Here is a 10,426-nt window from a genome sequence, read left to right as displayed (position 1 = left end):
ATCTATATCAGTTCAGTTGTTCAGTCATGTCCGACTCTTCGTGACCCTATGGACTATTTCACGCCACGCTTTCCGGTCTCTCACTATCTTCCTAACATCACATAACTTCATCTGCAGTGCCTCGAGGATGCCATCTAACCATCGCGTTCGCTGCCTACCCCTTCTCCGGCGACCGTCAACCTTTCCCAACATCAAATCTTTCTCCAGCGACTCCTCTCTTCTCATCAGATGACCAAAGTAGCTGAGTTTTAACTTTAGAATTTGACCCTCCAATGAGCAGTCAGGGTTTATGGTCGACAATATCGACTGATTTGATCTTCTGGCAGTCCAAGGAACTCTCAAGAGTCTTCGCCAGCACCACAATTCAAACGCGTCAATTCTTCGGCGGTCAGCCTTTTTCACAGTCTAACTCTCGCATCCATACATCACAACTGGAAAGACCATAGCACGAGTTATACGGATCTTGGCTGGCAGACTAATGTCTCTGCTCTTTACTAGGCGGTCAAGGCTAACCATTGCTCTCTTTCCCAGAAGCAGGCGTCTCCTAATTTCATGGCTGCAGTCTCCTTCCGAGGTAATCTTGGAGCCCAAGAAGAGAAAATCTGTCACAGCTTCCACTTCTTGTCCATTGATGCTCCAGGACTTGATAGGGCAAGACGCCATGATCTTTGTCTTTTTGATGTTCAGTTCAGGTGGTTAGTTCGAAACCCACCGCCGGACACCCACCGGTAAAAATGGGTACAAGCGTCCCCCGGCCTGGCGCTCGGCTTTTCCAGGGGTGTGCGTTTGGGAGAAGCTCCGTAAACCCCGCTGCGCGCCCCTCCTCCGCAGTGGGCCCAAACCCAGTTTCGAACCTCGCAGCCTGCGAAGGTGGTTCTGTTTGTCTTGCAAAGGTACTTCCTTTGACCCTCACCTGAAGTGCTCCCTTAGAGCCTCAGCTGCAGCAGCAATCTATATACACCTTTCCAATAAGTTACTCGGTGCCACCATATTGTTCGCTCCTCCTCTCTGGACTGCTGCAAACCGGCTCTGCTTCCACTGTGCTAGCACCAAATGCACAAAGCAGTCCAGCAGGTAATATGGTGACACCCCGTGACCACTTATTGGAAAGGTGCACACTACTATGACTATGCTACAGTATGCTAAGGAAGTGAACACACAAAAAAGCCAGGCAATCATGTTACTCTGGTAACGAATGTTTAATTGTGGCTGGCCTTGCATATGGCGGGCAGTAATGCATGTACCCCTGTCTTCGGACAGGACAGCAGGGTTGTAAGCATCTCCAGCAAACACTGTGCGGATGTTCGTTTTGTTATAAAAATTTAGGAGACACTTGAGATCTGTCTTTAAGAGTATAGCATGGTAGCGTCAACAGCTCCCGTCTGCAGCTTCCCTTGTGGATCCTTGATCGCATACATGCACCTTGCTATTTTATAAATGAAGTGTTTAAAGAACTTTGCTGCAACCTACACAAAAAAAAAAAAAAAAAAAATGTTGGAAGTGCTTAAGAGCTCTAAGATCGCTAAGGCGAACACAACCCAGCACCAGAATTAGAATATGTGACTAATAGGTACGGTGCAGGGAATGCAGCCTTCTAGTTACACACGTCAAATGACAGATCGAATACCACACGCCCATCCTCCGAGGTCCTGTGTATAAGCGCATAAGTGGCCCGAGTATGCATGGGGTTGCCATTAGCCTCTTTGTCACCTCTCCGCGGCGATTTGCACAGCCAGGATGCCTCCTTTCCTCCTCTCTGCAACGCGGCAACAGAGCACGCACCTGCCAGAGCTCTTCACACGCAAGTTCCAGTATGAAGGACGTTTTTCGATGACAATTTCTGATCACACCTTCTGTACATGACGCACATGAGCCAATTAAAATACAGCTATTTAAATGCCCTCTAAACACGTGAATATTGTGAATATAAGCATAATACATAAGATAAATTCTCAGCACTGGGTAAAATATTCACAAAGTATTGTCAAACATGAATATAAAAACAAGAAATTGTAATAAAATCTTGAGGATATACAAAAGGCAGAAAAATGCTCATTTCTTAAACTACAGCTTGAAAATGAAGCAAAGTCTTTTTTTTTTTGCCTCAACTCCTTCAGCACCATGTAATTTGTTTATTAAATAAAATATTTACACAATCTTGCTATTAGATAATACTAAAATGCAGGTATTTTGATCCTCAATTAAATAAATGCCCATGTTTTTGTTTTGGCTTTATACATAACATAAAAACCTTTTTCTCCGAAATTTGCAGAAAAAATCCAAAAAGTGAAAGAAAAGGGGGCATGAATATCAAAATAAGCCAGCAAGAAAAATAATTCAGAATACTAAAAATATGCTACACTGCCTCTTTTATTACTAGTAAAGATATGGTGCACCTATCGGCAGATTTTTTTTCGTAGTGCTGTTCGGAAGCAGTGGTCATTCTTGATTTCCTGCAGCAGTTGTTGAGAGTCTCATGTACCTATTCTGCACATCACACTAACAAAATGCAGCGAAGCCCAACTGCCAAGGAAGTAATAATTTACGTTCTGAAGTTCATTTTGAAGGTGTGCTGTTCTCTCAGAAATATAGCTAAGTTGCTGAAAATGCCCATTTTTAAGCTCGGCCTTCCTCTACTCATTTTACAGTTTATAGCATTGGCATTTCGAAACCTTTCAGGATTTATGACTGGATTATTTGGTGATATGTTTTCCACAAGGTGGGAGAGTTTGCCATCAAATTTGAAAATCTGCAATAGGAGCTCGGTGTTCAAACTCCACTCAATTTGCTTGAAGAAGTTCCACACTTGAAGTTCTGGAGAAGCCATATCAAGTAGTACCAAGCTTTCATTGCTGCTGAAACCCAGCGAATGGAAACAGAACAGTAGGAACACAAAATGAGCACGTGTAACTGACCAAGAGTGATTAGAGATTGAAACTAAGCTTTTCTTGGCCACTAGCTGAAGTCCGAGGCTGGCATTTGACTGATTCATCATCTGAGCTGAAGTGAGAGCTAGTAAAATTGTCTTCAAGAGACTTCGCTACTGCTCTCATAAAAAGAAAACTATAGTAGAAGCAGCAGAATCGTGTGAATGGCGCCAAAGACCTGTTTATTTCGAATAATTTTTTAAATGTCACACTGTGCCAGAAAGAACAAAAAATAAAATAAAAAAATAAACAAGCTGCACACAAACAGAAACTATGGTTGTCACAATAGCCCCACTGCGGTAGTGCAGTGGTTAAGATGCTAGATTACTGTGCCGGAGTACCCATGTCCGAACCCAACCGCTGGCGGCTGCTTTCGATGCAAACGAAGTGGCACCCGTGTGCTATGTGATGTCAGCGCGCGTTAAAGATCCCTAGGTGTTCAAAATTACTCCACAGACCACCACTACAGCACCCATTTCTGTCTTTCCACTTTGACTCCCTCCTCCCTTCCCTTACGACACAGTTCAGGTGCCCACAGAAACAAGTGACAGATTCTGTGCCTTTCCATCCCTGTGAACTAGTTACTATAATTACTTTTGTCATACTATCTGCCTAAATGGGGCTACATGTTCCAAACAAGAAAATTTACGTCTGCCAGTGTGTGAGAACCATCATTCATATATGAACGATTGGCTTAAAGCGGTCCTGAAAGGTATAAGCCCTAATCCCTTAATTTGTGCCGATATTATCTCACACATAATCATCAGCATACAACCATAATCTCCCACATTGTGCCCAAGACCACCCAACATGGGTATAAAGCTCTGTTTTAACCAAGCTGTATGAATGTGGAGTAGCAGGTCTGATCCAAGGGTCTCGGAGGGTTCTATTCCACCTCACCCTCTCACCCCAAAGGAGCTGCCTGAGTTAGCAGCTCCAGATAGCGTCGTCCTCTCTTTTCTCGATCCTTTCTCTCTTTTGCGCTTTTCCACAATATGAGCTCCAGCCAGTTCGGCCATATCATGTGGCCTCATGACATCGCAGAACCAGACAACCAATCAGTGCATGGCCATGTCACCTGCCAAAGGCATGATTGTGATTTTTCTCAAGGGCGACGCCTTTTACGCTACCGCAATAAAGCAACCATTCTACAATAAGTCACTCCTTGTGGAGCACTTTTCACTACTGCTGCTGCATTGTATGATATGGGCAGTTCAAATTATGTCCCTTCTGTAAAGAGCAGTTTGTTTGCACAGCCTCCTATCCGATGTGGATGTAGGCTACAATCCAGCACACAACAGCGGCAGGGCAGACACATTAAAAAACATGGCAGCCCTTACGAAAGCCAGCTGCTCTTTCAGCTGATAGAAAGTCCAAGATTTTCCCAATTCTATTATCTTGTAGGCAATGGACAGTAACCCGATCAGTTTAAGTTTGCAAGTGCTTGACAGCCCCTTTCTTATAGATTATGGTACTGTTAGGATCCTTCCAAGATTTTAATACGCTTGAGGTCGTGAGGCACTACACACACAAAGCAAGCAGCTTTTCTAGCACAATCTCCCTACCACTCTTCAAAGATCTGCAGTTGCCTATCCATATCAGCCGATTTCCGGAACCCTTTACATTGCTTCTAAGGCTTTTTTACTTCCTCCATGACCAGCATGACATACAACCTGCTCACATTACTGCCCGTCATCCTGACTGCTTCAGGGCAATGTCATCAGCAAATTGCAGATTACTGAGGTATTCTCCATCTACTCTTATCCCTGAAGGCATATCACCTAGCACATAGTACAATAGATGCTGTCAAGACAGTACAAGAAGTGGCCAATTCCATGCCAAGTTACCTAAGACAATGCCATGTTTTAGACACCATCACACACGGATAACATTTTCTCGGAGAACCACAGCTGTGTTACCACCACACCGGATCAAGTTTTCTTCTATATGACAAACTCTCCAATAAATGTCAGGCCTGTTCAGGTATTAATCTGTTACTTTAATTCGCAAGGCTAGAAGCTAGACTGGCAAAAAATTGCAGTCACACATTTGTGCTTCCCACCTCCCCCCATTGCAAATCATGTGTTCCAAACCACCCAGAATGATTTTCAAATAATAGCATATCAGCAACGGTGACAATATTACACAACAAGATTAAATACATTGCAAGCAAGGTGTTTTAAACTTAACTGGGAGCACGCTCTAAACCTGTGGAAGCAGTGAGAGTATCCATTTGGTCACACCAGTCGCAGCTCACTGCACAACTGAGGTGGCGGTGTAATCGAACTGGCGGAGAAAACTCGTTCGTCGCCACCAAGAATTCGTTGCCTCTGCAGATGTAAATAAATGAGAGTAATACTGCAATTACATTTAGTTTGCATAAATTCAGCAAACTCACTCACAATAGAATTTGGTTCGAGTAAAACAAGTGAGAGTGCCTGCTGCAGAAGGAAAAAGGTAGCAACGAGACTGGCTGTCAATGCTAGCACAAATACAAATATTTAGCACACTTACAAAGCACTGAAATAGCAACAAAGAGACTAAGTTAAATCACTTGTGCAGTAAGTGCCCAATATGCTGCGGCTTGCATGGAACTGCAATGGAGAGTGCTTGTAGCAGCAACTGCCAAGTTCTTTGACAGGATTACGAGGTACTCGCAATGGTGCCTCACTCTCCCACAAAACATGCCAGCTCAGATTAATTATTGCTCTCTTTTCAAATAAGCACTGCCAACTATTTATGTTGGAGCAGGCAAAAGATATATATATATATTAGGGAACTCTGCAGTAGCAACATGCATCCAAAGTGTTAAATCTATATAAAAGCTCAGTGAGTTCCACCAATGCAGTTATTTTGGCAGTAAAAGGACAGATATTGTCACAGGCATGAACCTATGCTGGCTGAGGAGTAATGAAGTCACTTTCATTGCTGCATACACCGAAATAAGTGTGAGTACTTGACAGTGGAAGGTCTGAGCAAATAAGCACATGAATTCGGTCATGTATATAACCATGCTTTTGTAGCCATTTCATGCTGTGCAGTAGGCTTGTTGCACTTTGAGGCTCAGTCCGCACAGGGCCTACTTACGTTTAAACTCTCTCAGCTGGCCAGCAACCCCCCTTTTAGCAGTCCGCAGATATTACTCATGTATTGCAGCACTACCACGTATGGTCTGCACAGATGAGTGCCACTTACCTTCCAACAGTTTTCCGAAAGAAGCCCGACATTTTCTATGGGCCGAGCCGCTCCATCGGTTGAAGCTGCGAGGAAGGTAATAAAACCCCGATTATAAACCAGCGCGTTCACGCTGGTTTATACTGCCCAAACAAATATAAGCGAAGTTAAAGTTAAAGTTAAATTGGTTCACAGGAAGGGAAAGGCGCAGTAACTGTCACACTTGCTCTGTGGACACCCGAACCGCGCCGTAAGGGAAGGGAGGAGGGTGGGAATGAAAGTGGAAAGAGAGAAAGGGGAGCCGTGGTGGAGGGCTACGGAGTAATTTCGACCGCCTGGGGATCTTTAACGTGCGCTGACATCGCACAGCACACGACGCCTCTTCGTTTCGCCTCCATCGAAACGCAGCCGCCGCGGTCGGGTTCGAACCCGGGAACTCCGGCACAGTAGTCGGGCGTCTTACCGCTGCACCACCCCGGCGAACTCAGAAATAGTTTTACGTTATCTTTTAGTCGCCTCATATGTCCCAATACTCCAGTGCATCCGGAAGACAACAGCAACCGGCGACCGATCGGTGCACAGCAGCAGGAATGGAAGTTGTTCCAAGCGCAATGAAACGAGATCGTGGACGCCATTAAGCAGTCTCGTCGTCTCCTCACGCCTTCGCCCGGAGACTGTCGCGCGATAGCGCGATTACGCCACGTCAACATGCTTGCGCTGCCGTGCAAAAACTCGTTAAAGAAGCTGCAAGGAAGGCGATGGCAGAAAGACGACAAATACTTTACTTAGAGTTCGCGGGCATGGATGTACGACTCACCGCAGTCAGTAGGACTGCACCGAGGGCTGCGCCCTTGAATTTAAGGCTATAATCCACGAACTGAATCCGCATTTCACCGAGTTTGCATCTACCGGGATGATGGCCCGCACACTGCAGCAGACCGACGCATGAAAGACAACCTAGGGTGCCTAGGGCTCGCAAAGCGCAAATGCTTGTTGTCTGAAAAGCGCGCCAGCCTTCCTTGTTTGGACCATACTTTGGGCGGCTCAGTGAACATCTGGGTTTGAGGCTTACTTCTAGAAAAAAACAAGCACTAAAAGCTATTTGACGTCACATCCGTCCAGAAGAGTAACATATCCTCCTTTCCACTTTGGTCCTGGGCGCGCATGCGCAGTTCACGGAGCCGGCTCTCTGCAAGTTCAGGTCTTCATCAGTGTCTCGCCCAATCTAATCAATCGGACCCCATCACAGTCTCCGGGAACACTAAGCATACGACCTGGTCAACAAACGCCACCGGAGAACATAGTTCATATATCGTCTTGGATTGAGTTGCAGTCATAAGGGGAGTGGATTATGTGAAATATATTGAGCTCTTCAGCATTATCAGCATACTGCTATAGTGCTCTAGAATATTGGGCAGTGTGACGACCGGCGCCGGAGAGCGGGCCGCTTTTGCGATGACAAGAACCGACTCCCGCGAGAGGGCGCGACGTGCAACAGGGGTGCCATGTTCGCCGCTCGGCGCGTAGCGGCCGCGGGATAGCGGGGGTACAGAGGAGGGGTGCGGTTCTCTTTGGAGCGATTTTCAGACGCTACGCAATTAGTGTGATAATTTATAAAGAGGCAGTTTATTCCAGGTGCTCAAACTGATCCCTGCCATTCTTTTACGTCTATCTGGAGACATCGTGCACGCTTGCGTAGTCCTTCGGAGCAGCGCGCGATGTTTGAATCGCTATCTGAAACTCTCGACATTTCTTCCTGCGGACAGTTACAAATCGTCCAGATGAGCAATTTGTACTTAATGTTTGCAACGAAGCGTGGTGTTTTGCATTCGTTTTTCCCGTAAGGGAATAAAGGCTACTGCCCAGGAGTGCTATTAACACGCGGAGAAGGACAGTGTACATGCGAATCAAAAGTTGTGCTTCGTAATGCCTCTTTAGGGACACCTATTTTTTACAAACCCTATTTACGAACACCTGCTTACATTTTGCAGCTTGCGCTTATTAATACATAACAACGTTTATCTTAAATCGTCAGTAATTTGTAGTATATCTCTTTAATCGGTGTTCTTTATGTGCCCTAATCACCGCTTATATACATTACAAATACAGTGTGCGAGCAAAACACATTTATTCACTACCGTACTAATTTAAAACACTGTGGTATTTACCAAAAAAAAAATAAACAAGGTATACGCGACTCAAGCATTTATTCTTTGTTCGTGGTTAACATATACGTATACCACGGACATTTGTTTGCGTGCCACTAACCAAAGGGTGAACCAGCTGTGTAGATGAAAAAAAAAATCAAGTATAGCTGCGGCATTACTTCAAAGAAAATGTGAAAAATTAAACCTGTCACATACGTAATACGTTCATAGTGGGCACTTGAGTGCGGACGCTTTACTGGAATCAAATGGTACAGAGCAAGCAAACAAAAATAAAAAATAAAAGCACTGATAATTGCGCGTCGAATTGGCAGGTATGATGCAGTTCTGCGCACCGAGAGAAGCGCAGAAAAAGATGACAAGCATCTAATACGCAAGCAATTAATATAATGCCGAAATCAAATGCGGACATAATACGTGTTTATTCTTTGAGTGTGTGGTATGAAATATGAGTAATCGACTGGATATACTTGAAACTACTGCTCACCGGACTATATATAATCGGGCTACTTGCCGCGGGTGCTCTTTGCAGTACTAACCAGACTATAATTGTTAACAAGGTTGATATTACACGTGAAATACTTCCAAGGGAATTTAATTCTTTTCCCTTTGGGAACTCTTGTTGTGATTCGCTTACTTCGCAAAGAGCGAAGCCGCAAAAACACATTAAATTTCATTGCTTCAAGTGGGAGCTTTTCTGGTGCTCCAAGTAGATAAACTTTTTGAACCTTCACATTTTACAGAAAGTTTGCAAAATCTGAAGTGCAAAGCAGTCGAAAAGGACCGTGCATCCGAGCCAAATTTTTGAGTAAATTGCGATCTAGCTTCGAACCTATAGCGCTATTTTTGTTCGTCGTGAGAAACCGTGCCGGCCTTACAACATCTCTTTCGCAGAAGGATGATCTAACGGATGCGAATTAAGCGTACCCTATAGCCTCTGCGTCCTCTATTTTCCGTCGTTATTTCTTTTTCAAAGCTATTCATTTTTTTTTTTATTTTGTATGTGTACATAAAACAGGACTAGAGCGATCTTCTGGAGGCAATGACTTGCATATTACCGGTGGCTTGCGCACCCTAGAATGGAAACATTTTCTTGAACAATTAGGTCATTGTTAAACTATAACGCATTGAGATTAAATGTCATAAGTATAGCGCACATCTCTGGGTATTTATAAAGCTACCCGTTACAACAATGTTTCAGCTTATGGAGAGAAAAGAAAATGGTGTGTTCTTAGATTAGTGTACAGTTTCACAAATTGTTGTCTCTTTAATTTCGATGCTTATATCTTTATACGCGTTCGATTGCAGCCTGTTTGTCCACTGCTTTCCTCTTCCCGGGCCCTCATTTGGTTCTTATGCTCGGTTGTTTCCTTTTTTTTATTGTTTTTAATATATCTCCATTTTTTTTGTCTTTAGCTGCCTGCTTTCTTCGTCGTGCGTTTGCCGTGCCGCACGAAAATTCTGAACCTTTGTTCAAATTCGCGGTCGCTCTTCTCACGGCGCTGCGTGCCTTCCACCAACCCTTCTCCCTCCCTGGTAGGCGACACGTTTCTTTTTATTTTTCTGTGCAACCTTTACCTCCCACTTCTTCCACCTTTCCGGACCCACTGTGTTGCGTTATTCAGTGGCCAGTTGGCGTGGTGTCGTTCGTTTTTCATGTCCTTACTTTACTATATCTCTACCTCCATGCGGAGTAGTCCACATTTAATTCATATCCAACTGAATGCCGACTTCTCCTGTGGCTTCAGTCGGCATAGTTGGCGTGAAAAACAACGGAATATACCATTTTGGACTGTTTTGATAATGGGGTTACTGTGACCAGTTTTAGTCAGCGCTCGAACGCACGTGCTGTATGTTTCACTTCTTCATACATCCTGCCTCCACCCTGCCCTCTTTTCAAAACGACTACATTTCTGGACGTGAATTAGGTGCTTTAGGAATGCTAAAGTAAGCTGTACGGCGAGTGAAGCGTGCTGTGCGAGTCGTACGCCGGCCCTCTCCAAGCTGTTTTCTTCGGAGCGAACTCCTGTCATGTTACTTCCCCGAGGTGTTGCCGACGGCTAAAATGAAAAATAAATTAGGTGATTGCTAACAGTACTGAGCACCGTTAACCGGCATATTTGTAAAATCTTGTCGCGAACAGCTCGAGACAACGCACAA

At 44.5% G+C, this 10,426-nt stretch overlaps 1 long non-coding RNA gene across 3 annotated transcripts; it reads right to left on the bottom strand.

The window, feature by feature from the left end:
* Positions 1–563: 563 nt before the first annotated feature.
* Positions 564–7,235, bottom strand: LOC146191322 (uncharacterized). Of its 3 annotated transcripts, XR_014706641.1 has the most exons (4): positions 6,919–7,230; positions 6,602–6,845; positions 6,123–6,187; positions 1,482–5,257 (listed from the first exon to the last, which is right to left on the bottom strand). It is a non-coding gene; the product is annotated as an uncharacterized LOC146191322 (long non-coding RNA). The 3 variants fall into 3 exon arrangements; XR_014706640.1 differs by lacking the exon at positions 1,482–5,257 and adding an exon at positions 564–1,466 and having other exon boundaries at positions 6,602–7,235; XR_014706639.1 differs by having other exon boundaries at positions 6,602–7,235.
* Positions 7,236–10,426: the final 3,191 nt, after the last annotated feature.

This window comes from Amblyomma maculatum, chromosome 4, assembly GCF_055883805.1.
Source record: "Amblyomma maculatum isolate TAMU_Amacu chromosome 4, ASM5588380v1, whole genome shotgun sequence".
Taxonomy (NCBI): Eukaryota; Metazoa; Arthropoda; class Arachnida; order Ixodida; family Ixodidae; genus Amblyomma; species Amblyomma maculatum.
Note: the sequence above shows the minus strand (reverse complement) of the source record. Positions and strands in the feature narration are given on the sequence as shown.